We start from the raw sequence: 12678 nt of genomic DNA, 5'->3' as shown, positions 1-12678 counted from the left end.
CAATTCTGTGTAATTGCTGCCTTCAGTAATCAGTTCATATTGTATTGCTAATCATAAAGAAGAAATTTGGTCCTTTCTAAGCACATATATAAATGTAAATGTTCAATCATTTATATTTTTAAGACATTTCCCTTTGACCATCAGGCTAATCAACCAGTATGGATGAATTCACTCAGCTCAACTTTGAACTGATTGCATAACCTATGGGCTCACTTCAAGGACTCAATAACATACGTTCTCACGATTAATTATCTGTCTATTCATTTTCATTTGCACAGATTGTCTTCTTTTGGTTGTTTGTCAGTCTTTGTGTGTACTTTTTCATTAATTCCATAGTATTTCTTTGTTCTTCTGTGAATTGTTGCAAGAAAATGAATTTCAAGGTAGTAAAAGGTGACATATATGTACTTTGATAATAAATTTACTTTGAACTTTGAATATTGAAGACTTAATCAGCTCTGTCAATTTGAAAGCAAATAGAATCTCTTCCTAGATGTCAATAGGTTTGACCTCAGGAAATTATATGTGATATGGATTTATTTCTCTTATTAATTTTCCCTCCTCCCATTTTAGACAGCCACATGTTCACTATTTGCTCACCATACACTGTAGCTCTCTTCCCTCTACTCACTACTACCATTGTGCAGGAGGTGCAAGAACCTCAGCTCCTAGTCCATCAGTTAAGACCCTACAAGTATCACGCTCTTGAAACAGTGCGGATAATTTGAATCATCTACATCTCTGAACCAATTCGACAACCTACAGCAACACACACAAAATGGTGGAGGAACTCAGCAGGCCAGGCAGCATCTATGAAAATGAATAAACAGTCGACATTTCCAGTCGAGACCATTCATCAGGACTGGAAAGGAAGGGGGAAGGAGTCAGACCAAGATGGTGGGGGGAGGGGGGAAGAAGTACAAAGTGGCAGGGGATAGGTGAAATCGGGAGAGGGGGGAGGGCATGAACTAAAGAGCTAGGAAGTTGGTTGGTGAGAGAGCTAAAGGGCTGGTGAAAGGGGAATATGATAGGAGCGGACAAAAGACCATGCTCGACAGGGAAAGAGGAGAAGCACTAGAAGGAGGTGATGGGCTGGTAAGGAGATAAGGTGAGAGAGGGAAACAGGAATGGGGAATGGTGAAGGAGAGGGTGGGGGGAGGGGGATTACTGGAAATTCAGGAAATCGATGTTCATGCCATCAGGTTGGAGGCTACCCAGACGGAATATAAGGTGTTGTTCCTCCAACCTGAGTGTGATCCACAACCTACAGTGTCAGTTTGCCTTGTTCTGAACATTGGTTGTCAGGGTTCAGTTATTTATAGTCTTTCATAAATTCTATTGTATTTCTTCATTTCCCTGCAAGAAAATGAATCTCAAGGTAGTATGCAATGACATTTACAGTACATACTTAGATGATAAGTTTACTTTGAAGTTTGATAACTTCCAAACCATGACAAATTGAAACTAGAATTTTTTGACAGGCTTTCCCAGCAAGGCCCTTCAGAAAGATGCAGAACCCCACCAGGGTGGTCATCTGAGTGTATAGGTAGTCCCCGAGTTACGAACAACTCGTACTTACAAACTGAGGAAGGGGAACACTGTCCGCCATTTTAAGCCAGATCGCGACGTCTTACACCATTTTAAGTCATTGCCATTGACACTGTGTTGAGTGTGTAACTTTGTATTTGGCTTAAATTTTTCTTAGCAAGATTCACCCTGACCACCCCACACTTTTCCGGTCGGCTGGTGGCGCAGTGGGATCAGCGCCAGGCTCAAGAACAGAGGTTCCCGAGTTCGATCCAGTGACAGACCGGGTTGATGTCGAGCTCGCAACTCAACCCCGTAAAAAACAACACTGCCACCTCCAGTTTAAATTCCCAGCGGAATATTGAGGAGAATCAAATACCCAATCCCAGCACAGCCCCCACTTGTCCCATTTAACCTGTCTTAGTGCAGTGGACTTTAGGACCTGGGGAATTCAGTGCGGTGGTCCTTAGGACCCGGTGGAGCTCGGGACCTGCTGCATGCAGTGTTTCTGTTCTGTTGACGGGATGCGATCACGATTGAAAATAAAACTAAAGTGGAAATAATAAAGCATTTGGAAAGAGGTGAAATGTCTTCAGTCATTGGAAAAGCGTTAGGCTACAGTCGGCCAATGATCAGAACAATTTTAAAGGATAAAGGATAAAGTGAGAATAATGGAGCATGTGAAAAGCCCTGCCCCGATGAAAGCTACAACTATTACTAAGCAACACAGTGATTTAATTATTGGAATAGATACGTTTCTTAAGTGTTTTATGTGGATAGAAAGGTTAAATATATACTATATACTAAGATAAACGCTTGACTAACTGACGCTAAATAATACCGAACGTACTTGTTCCGACTTACGTACAAATCCAACTTAAAGATGGACTTAGGAACAGAACTCATTCATAACCCGGGGACTGCCTGTACTCTAGAATAGCGCTTCATGCGATAGAAGCAGGACTTTAGGCTTTTTGCACATTTGTTGGCTCAATGTATTAGTAATTCATCTTCTTTTTAGTAACAAGAATAATACATAGTTTTAATGTGATTGGAAGAAAGTATGAGGGGATGTCAGAGGTGCATTCTCAACTCCTAGAGTTGTAGGTGCCTGGAATGTGTGCCAGGGATGGTGGTGGAGGCAGAAAGGGACTCTTAGATAGAAACATGAATGATACAAAAACGAGGGACTGTGTGGGATTGAAGGGTTAGATTGATCTTAGAGAAAGTTAAAAGATTGGCACAACATTGTGGACTGAAAGGCCTGCACTGTGCTGTAATGTTCGATGTACTATGTTTGTCAGTCCCCTTTGTGACTTGTTTCTTTTACTCTACCAAGTATTAACAGCCTGAAACTTACCCTCCACATTGGATACCTTCCTGACTTGGAAATATATTATTACTCCTTCTTTGTCATCGGGTCTATATCCTGGAACTGCTGATCGAAGCCACTGCTGTGAGAGCAACTACAGCAGAAGGCCTGTTGTGGTTTAAGAAGATGGAATACCACCACTTTGTCAAGGCAAAATAAGGAATGGCGAGAAACCAGGATCTCAAAAATGAATATAAAAAATAGTTTTTTTCAAATCTGGGGATCAAATTCAGGCAGGTCAACATGTACGGGTATTGTAAACCCACTCTGTAGGTCATTTAGGAAAAATTAATATCCAGATAGGTGAATATATTAACTTACAAAATTGACATTGACTTGACTCCACACTGCTTTTAGAATCATAATTTTTGACAACTGATAATCATCAGCATTCACCTTTAAGTTTGAATGTTTATGGTATAATTTTCTAGCTAAAGTTAGTACAGTATTATTGATCTAAGGCAAAGAGACTCCAGATGTAAATAATACTGGGGCAAAAGACAAACTACTGGAGGAATTCAATTGGTTAGGCAGCATCTATGGAGGAAGAGGAATTCTTGATTTCCCTAATAATAATTTTTATTACTAAATTGAGGTTATATTTAAAATGGCCTTAGCCACAAGTAAGATGCCAGAGGACTGCAGGAGAGGTAATGGTGTTCTCTTGTTCAAGATAGGCTCTAAAAATAAGCCTGGAAATTATACCAGTGAGTCTGACATCAGTACTGGGTAAATAACTGGAAGATATTCTTAACGGCAGGATATAAAAGTAGTTGGATAAGCAGGAGCTGATTAGAGATAGTCAATATGGCTTTGCGCATGGTAGAATGTGTTTAGCCAATCTTACTGAGTTTTTTTTGAGGAGATTATCAGGAAAGCTATTGAAGGGAAGGCAGTCGTCATTGTCTACATGGACTTCAGTGAGGCTTTTGAAGAAGTTCTGCATGGGATGCCCATCCAGAAGGTTCAATCGCTTGGCATTTGGGATGAAGTGGTAAATTAGACCTTTATGAGGGGCATAGATAGGAGAAATGAAAGCAAGCAATTTCCGCTGAGGCTGGGTGAGACGAGAACTAGAGGTCAAGGAATAAAGGTGAAAGGTGAGATATTTAAGTGAACCTGAGGGGTAATTTCTTCACTCAGAGGAAGGTGTGAGTACGGAGCGAGCTGCCAGCGGATGTGGTGCATGTGGGTTTGATTCCAATATTTAAGAGAAATTTGAGTAAGTACATGGATGGGAGGGGTATGCAGGGCTGGGTTTGGTAGCAATTTGATGAGACTAGGGAGAAAAATAGTTCATCATGGACTAGAATCAAAATCTAATATGTTGTGAAATTTGTTGTCTTTGCAGCAGCAGTAAAATGCAATACATAATAATAAAAAAGCTGTGAATTACAGTAAGTATATATACTGTATACTAAATAGTTAAACTAAATAAGTAGTGCAAAAATAGAAATAAAAAAGTGGTGAAGTAGTGTTCATGTGTTCAATGTCCATTCAGAAATCTGATGGCAGAGAGGAAGAAGCTGTTCCTGAATCATTGAGTGTGTGCCTTCAGGCTTCTGTATCTCCTACCTGATGGTAACAATGAAAACAAGGAATGACCTGAGTGATGGGGTCCTTAATGATGGACTGTCTTTTTGAGGCATCACTCCTTGAAGATATCCTGGTTACCACAGAGGCTAGTGCCCATGGTGGAGCTGACTAAGCATAGAACTCTTGGCAGCTTATTTTTATCCTGTTCAATGCCATCCCTCCACCCCCACCCCTAATACCAGATGGTGTTGCAGCCAGTTGGAATGCTCTCCACAGTACATCTGTAGAAATTTACAAGTGTTTTTGTGAGTTGGACTGAAGTGGTCTATCACTCTACATTCAGATATCTTTAAAGCTACCCAGTACAGATGCACAATTCTATATCCATCTGTCAATGTTTTCAAGTCAGTTCGCCATGTAAAACTGAGAGAGACCATGTGTAAAATTCATCTATTTTCTGTATAATTCTAATAGGCTTGAGTCATAGAACAACAGTGAGGGAAAGACTGCAACTGGAGTTTCATTACATCTTTTCAACTGAGGTTTGTGGGTTTATGAAAGTCCATTAAGAAAAATAAATGAACTACTAATCTGAAAACTTACTAGGATCCAGATAATACAGCTTAGATCTGAATCTTTTATTCAGACTTAATAAATAAAGAGCTGACTTCTAAAACTTCGAAAGCTGCAGAGTATATTGTTTCATAGATTTATCTTCAGACTGGAGGAACCCACTTTGTTATTAGAGCTGCCACATGCCAGAAATGATTGATGACTATGTAGTTTGTGAAATGACAACACGTGACGTTGAACTAAAGGGTCATGTCATTTTCTGAGGATCTAAACCATCATTGTTTATAGAGCAATTTTAGCCAAATTAAGAAGAGTAATTAAACAGCCCTCAGCTGGCTATCAGATAAACCCAGCGTACTGGAATGATAGATACCTTTCATGCTCTAAAGACTTAGTTTGAATGGAATCTAAATAAAGATATTTAAGCTCCATCAGAATTTTATGTGTTTCATTTGAGTTCCCTCTCAGTCTTCTAAACATCTCTGCAAAGGAATAATCAATGAATTACCAAGTTAAAATTTTAAGTAAGTCTCAATTTGTCAAAACCAAATATGCTATTTTAATTTTAAAACATTGGATTAATTTATAAATTCAGCGATGGTTCAAGCATCTTGTTACAGGTGGGTGTTTGAAGTAGTTCTGTCCCTTCCTGTTAACCCTACCATTTTCAGATACGTCTCCAACAGAATCATAATCAGAGAATGCTACAGCACAGGAACAGACCCTTTGGCCCATCTAGCCTATGTCAAACTGTTAGTCTACCTAGTCCCGTCAATACCAAATTTTCTCAGTTTGTAATCTTTTTACATTGGCTGTTTGTCCATCTTTGTGTGTAGTTTTTCAATAATTCTATGTTATGTATTTCCCGTGAATGCCTGCAATGTTTCATATGCACACTTTTATAATAAATTTACTTTGAACTTTGAATGTTGCCTCTAATATTAGCATTATGGAAATAAATAAATTAACAAATTAAAAAATATATGTATATGCATCATACCTGGTAAAGGAATATCAAACGTAGCATAAGTATATATAAATATACTGCATTTGAGAATCTTTTACCTTGTTAGTTACCACAACAACTTGCTGTGAACTTTTCCCATTCAATATAGTTATACAGACTATTAGGTAACTTTGGGAGTCAGGCATATTTAACAACAGAATGTAGCCGAAAAGTTTGACAACTTACCAGTATTTGAAAGTCAATACATAAATTTTAAATTGGGAAAGTTCCAATGCCAGCAACAACTTTCTGCTTTCTATACCCATTGAAAACAGATCCAAAAATTATCATTGGCATGTTAATAGATACTAAAAAGTGGTTCATGACAGTAACAGCCTTACTTTATTTGTGCTATTATAAAGCATAAAATAAAGCATGCAAGATCCTTGCACAGGAAAAATACCTGCTTCAGGTGTTGATTTATAATTTGGCATAGTTTAAGAAGCAGTTATTAAAATGTAAATTACTGAGGGCTCAACAATGCTTAAAGGATAATTTGTTGAGAATACATGAACTTGGCATTCATTGTAAGCCAAAGTTAATTACTGATAGCAAACAAACCCATTAGTTCTCACCTGTCCACTTCACTTGTGATCAATAGCTTCAGAACAAGAGCAAATTGTCCCAGTCAATAAAGCGGATGGAACATGCATTAAAGCAGGCAGGCATTCTGCAGTTATCTTCAGATAAGCCGATCAGATTCAAATTAATTTATTTATCAGATGTACATTGAAACGTTTAGTGAAATGTGTCATTTGCATTAACAATAACACAACCTAAGGATTTGCTGGGGTCAGCTTGCAAGTGTCACCAGATAAATGACACCGAGATGCAGTCTCCATCGAGGTTATGGTTCAGACCTGGTTGTTTTTTTAGGTCTCTAGGGATTGCTTTGGAGGCAGAGAGGGGAGTTAGGGGTCATGTTGGAGTATAGAGGAAGGGATGTGAGGTTTCAAGGTCAGGCTAGAGTCTCGGCCTCCACCCCATGCTCGAAGCTCAGAGAAGTGGATGTGCAATGAAGGACGTCCATGGATAAATGTTGGGCCAACAAGCATTGTGGACAAAGACCAGCGAGGATGAGGGCTGACTGTCCCACAGGTCAGTGAATTCCTCCGGCTCGGCAGAGCACAGCATTGGAGGTCTATGAAGGCAGGCGGCATTAGAGGTCTCAGCCCAAAACATCAACTGTTTAATCTCGTCCATAGATGCTTCCTGGTCTGCTGAGTTCCCCCAGCGTTTTATGTGTGAAGCTTTTCTATTTAATATATTTGCTAAATATTTTAGTTGTTCATAAAGTCCTTGTTTGTCTACATGTATAGTCATCAACTCTGGTGCAAAAATTTTAACTTTGTTAATGTTATTTCAATTCTTTAATCTGACCTGCCAAACATCAGTTGTGATTAACTGCTGGCATTTATCTATGTCTCCAGTTAAAGGTGAGTAAATGCCTGAAGTTCTTTGGTGACGATCAGACCACTAACTCCTGCTCATTGGTGAGGCCAATCTCTGACCCTGCATTCTCATTAACTACCCCCACTGTAGCAGCTGGAGAAAGTGAGTGGACTTGAAGGAGAGCAACACACACAAAATGCTGGAGGAGCTCAGCAGGCCAGGCCGCACCTATGGAAAATAGTAGACAGTCAACGTTTCAGGCCGAGACCCTTTATTTGGGGGGGGGGAGGGGTGAAGTAAAGAGCTGGAAAGTTGATAGGTGAAAGAGACACAGGGCTCAAGAAGTGAGAACCTAATAGGAGAGGACCGAAGGCCATGGAAGAAAGAAAAGGGGGAGAGGATCAGAAGGATGTGATGGACAGGTAAACAGATAAGGTGGGAGAAGAAAAATGGGAATGGGAATAGTGAAGGTGGGGGGGGAGGGAATTACCGGAAGTTTGAGAAATCGATGTTCATGCCATCAGGTTGGAGACTACCCAGATGGAATGTAAGTTGCTGCTCCTCCAATCTGAGTGTGGACTCATCGCAGCAGTAATGGAGGCCACGGACTGACGTCAGAATGGGAATGGGAAGTGGAATTAAAATAGGCGGCCCCTGGGAGATATCACTTTATCTGGTGGATGGAGCATAGGGACTTTGCGAAGCAATCTATATCAGGTCTCACTGATATACAGGAGGCTACATCGGGAGCACCAGATACAGTATATGACCCCAACAGACCCACAGGTAAAGTGTTGCCTCACCTGGAAGGACTGGTTGGGGCCCTGAATGGTAGTGAGAGAGGAGGTGTAGGGGCACTTGTTCTGCTGGCAAGGATAAGTGCCGGGAGGGACATCAGTGGGGAGGGACAAATGGACAAGGAAGTCACATAGGGAGTGATCCCTGCAGAAAGCAGAAAATGTGGGGGGGGAGGGGGAGAGAGGGAGGAGAGAAAGAGGTGCTTGGTGGCGGGATCCCAGTGAGGATGGCGGAAGTTATAGAGAATTCTGTGCTGGACACAGAGGATGGTGGAGTGGTAGGTGAGGACAAGAGGAGCCCTATCCCTGTTGGGGTGATGGGAGTATGGGGTGAGGGCAGACATGAAGAAAATGGAAGAGATGCGGTTGAGGGCAGCATTGATGTCTGCCAAAGCATACAGTTGATGTTTCAGGCAGAAACCCTTCGGCAGGACTGGAGAAAAATAAGCTGAGGAGTAGATTTAAAAGGTGGGGGGAGGGGCAGAGAAAAACAAGGTGATCTGCATGTTATCTCTTGTTTGTGATTGGACACCTGTACACCTGTTCATTAATGCAAATATCTAATCATCAAATCATGTGTAAGCAACTCAATGCATAAGAGCATGGAGACATGGTCAAGAGGTTCAGTTGTTGCTCAGACCAAAAAATCAGAATGGGGAAGAAATGTGATCTAAGTGACTGTGAGCGTGGAAGGATTGTTGGTGCGAGACAGGGTGGTTTGAGTATCTCTGAAACTGCTGATCTCCTGGGATTTTCATACAAAACAGTTACTAATGTTTTGAGAGAGTGGAGTGAGAAACAAACAAAGAAGCATCCAGTGAGTGGCAGTTCTGTAGGCGAAAGCACCTTGTTAATGAGAGAGGTCAGAGGAGAGTTGCCAGAGTGGTTCAAGTCGACAGGAACTCAAATAATCATGCGTCACAACAGTGGTGTGTAGAGGAGCGTCTCTGACTGCTCAACACATTGAACCATGAAGTGGATGGGCTACAGCAGCAGAAGACCACGAGCAAGAGGTACCTAATAATCTGGCCATTGAGTGTAGAATTCCATAAATTGGCAGTGAATGACAAGTAGACAAGAGAATGCACTCTTTGTTCAGTATGTATTTGACCCACTTGATTTTATAGCAAAAAATAAAGTCTGAAATAGATGGTTTTCCTCCCAATTGTCTGGATAAATTAGAGAGGTAATTCAGCCATGGCCAAGGTTGTTTTCCTATTGAGACCCTTTCAGATTTGACTAAAACAGCAGAACCTCCACAGTTCCTGCAGAACACCTGTTCACAAAAATTCCAAAAAGCAACAAAATCAACAACAGTGGCATGCTGCCTGATTCCCATTGTAAAGCCATGCGGATTGAAAGGAAATTCTGTTGACTTTTCATTTAGTCAATCTAAAAGAACACAAACCACACACTGATGTCTTCAGACAAGTAATGTCATTAATGCCTTGCCATAATGCATTGCTTTTAGCTAAGATGACAAGGAAAGCTGGAAGCAAATAGAGCAAAATAGAATTCTCTGCTATTAATTTGCTCGCCTTTCTTTTGCTGTTCCAGCTGAAAGCCTTGTCATGACCCAAGGCCCCATTTAATTTCAGAAGATCACAGAAAGAAGCATCAAAAATGCTGAAGAAATATGCTATTTATGTCCTCCTTGTTGCTATTGTTGATGTATACCTCCTGTAATTATTACTTGCAATCCTGTACATTCAGCAATTTCTGAAGCTGGAGAATCCATTGTGAGGAGTGGAATTTAGATCAGGCAACTGGGTTAAATGAACAAAATGTTTGAGTAATTATGCTTTGGACTTTCATGTTAATACGATTATTCCTGTACCATTTCTGAGCCAATGTGATAATACTTTCTGCCCATGCCACCAAAGTAACATGCAGGTATGACAAAATCAGTAGGAAAACTAATTGCATAACAGTGTGACTTTCTTTCCATGATATTAAAGTACAAGAGGAAGAAAAGTTGATTTAATTATGAATAAAAAGATTCTGCTGATGCTCAAAAACCAGGGCAAAACATACCAAATGCTGGAGGAACTCAGCAGGTCAGATGGAGAGGAACAAACAGTCGAAGTTTGATCCTTCACCAGGGGTGGAAAGAAAGGGGGGGGGGGGGAGAAGCTAGATTAAGACAGTGCGAGTGTGGTTGAAGGAGTGCAAACTGGCAGGCAATAGTTGAAAAAGGTGAGGACGACAGTCTGTGGATGTTCCCCTCCTCCCATCTTTTTATTCTTGCTTCTTCCCCCTTTCTTTCTTCTTCTTGGGCATTCCCTTGTGGTTAAGGATGACTTACTTCCACTCTGATCTTGTGGGTTTAGAAGTGACTGATGAGGCCACTTTGGGATCCGCAGATCTATCACATAGGAAGCAAGAAGAAGCAGTTGTTCTGGTGGGAGGAGAGCTTATGAGGTGGATGTGATCTTTCAACCATTTCCACAGAACTTCTCTGTGCTGAAGAATAGACCCAAGGATTTCAATTCCATCTGGAATTCTCCTTCTCAACTTTCAGACATCATGGACCAGGGATTTCCAGGTCAGGAGGGATGATATACATTTGTAACACCCTGGGAAAGGTTTCACTGCTAATGAAATGGTTTTACTGTAGCAGCAGTGTTTGGGTTATGGGTAGAGATAACGGGAGCTTCGGAATATGCGCCGTCCAATGGAATGCTTTTTTTCCTTGTGTGCCTGAGACCGAGGTCTTTTGTTTGGTGGACGATGGGGAGAGAAGATGTCAGAAAAGAGAGGTCATAGACATGAGAAAGGAGTGGACTTGGAGTGGGGCCGGGAGTCGATGAAGCCCAGGGAAATCGATGGAGGACCAGCGGAAGGGAAACCGTAACTCCAACTTGCACATTAAAAGTTAAAACATTAAACTGTTTCATTAAAATGGGTCCTTTTCTTTTTGTTTTACTTTACTAACCCTTTATTCAAATTAAGAATTATAAAGTTAAATTGTTTAATTGCATATGGTGTACTGTCTGTTATTTTGCGGTACTGATTTGTAACAGAGGAACAGATCACACAGCATCCACACAAACGACAGGTTTTACACCTCAGATTTCACACATTTGGCGGGGCTAGAGGCTGTCTTCCCTAGACTAACACTGCCAACTGAAGGTTACATGTTTTTACAGCAACTTTGAGAATATCTTTGAATCTTGTTCTCTAGCTGCTCGATGATCTCTTCCTCTGACATGCCTTAAGACCGAGTGTCTTGCGTTGAAGATCCCAGAAGGATTTGAATTGCTTTCCAGCGAAAACAGCTCAGAAAAGGTCATCGTTGCATTTGGATTTTCATTCGTATGATGCCAAAAGGATAGCATCATGTAATGTCGGCAAATTTGTGCAGATACCAGGCTCCTGATCTGATGTTCTCTCTTCTTCTGGAGCATAAGCCAGCTCCATAATGCTATGGTAAGCAATGAACAACCCCCATTGAAATGATTTGAAATTAAGTATTTTCTTCTTGAATATTGTATTCGGTTTTGGTCACCTCATTATACGAAAGTTGTAGAAGCTTTAGAGAGGGTGCAGAGCAGATTAACCAGGATGCTATCTGGATTAGAGACCATATCTTACGAGGAAAGGTTGAGCAAACTTGGGCCTTTCTTTTTGAAGTGAAGGAGGATGAGAGGTGATTTGATAGGAGTGTAAAAGATTATAAGTAGCATAGACTGAGTGGACAGCCAGCACCGTTTTTCCTGAGGGAGGGAGGGGCGAGGAAATGGTTAATATGAAAGGGCTAATTTTGAGGTGATTGGAGGAAAATATAGGGGGATGTCAGAGGCAAATTTTTTATACTGAGTGTGGTAATTACCTGGAATGTGCTGTTAGGCATTGTGGGAGAAGCAAGAAGTAAGTACTGTATGGCCTGGATGGTGGAGGTCCTTGATGATGGATGGTGCTTTCCTGTGACAGCACTCCTTGCCGATGTGCTCAGTGGTGGGAGGACTTTACCTGTGATGGACTGGGCTGTATCCAACAGTTTTTATTTTAGGATTTTCCATTCAAGGGCATTAATGTTTCCATACCAAGCTGTGATGTAACCAGTCAATGTACTCTCTACTGTGCATCTACAGAAATTTGTCAGTTTTAGATAATAGGCCAAATCTTTGCAAATGAGCTGTTGTGCCTTCTTACCAGCTCTGTTTCCTGTCTTGGTACAACTTATGCAGCATAACCAGTGTGATCATCACATGAGCACCCACTGTAAAGGGTTTGGAAGTGCAGTGGAACTCACCCCAGAGCCTCTGATGTCATCAGCAGAAGGCTTCCCCTCTGCTTTACCGTAGCCTGCAGCAGTTCAAACCAAAAGGCAGAGGGTGCAGCTAAAGAACAAGTCATGCCATAAATGATGCAAATTTCCCCATGATGATGGTATCTTAAGTAAAATAAATAATATCTGTGTCCCAATCTTTGTTTAGGTTTATCTTATGACTGGAAGGGAGCAAAGTGACTCA

The sequence above is a fragment of the Hemitrygon akajei genome, chromosome 5, assembly GCF_048418815.1.
Source record: "Hemitrygon akajei chromosome 5, sHemAka1.3, whole genome shotgun sequence".
NCBI classification, from domain to species: domain Eukaryota; kingdom Metazoa; phylum Chordata; class Chondrichthyes; order Myliobatiformes; family Dasyatidae; genus Hemitrygon; species Hemitrygon akajei.
Note: the sequence above shows the minus strand (reverse complement) of the source record.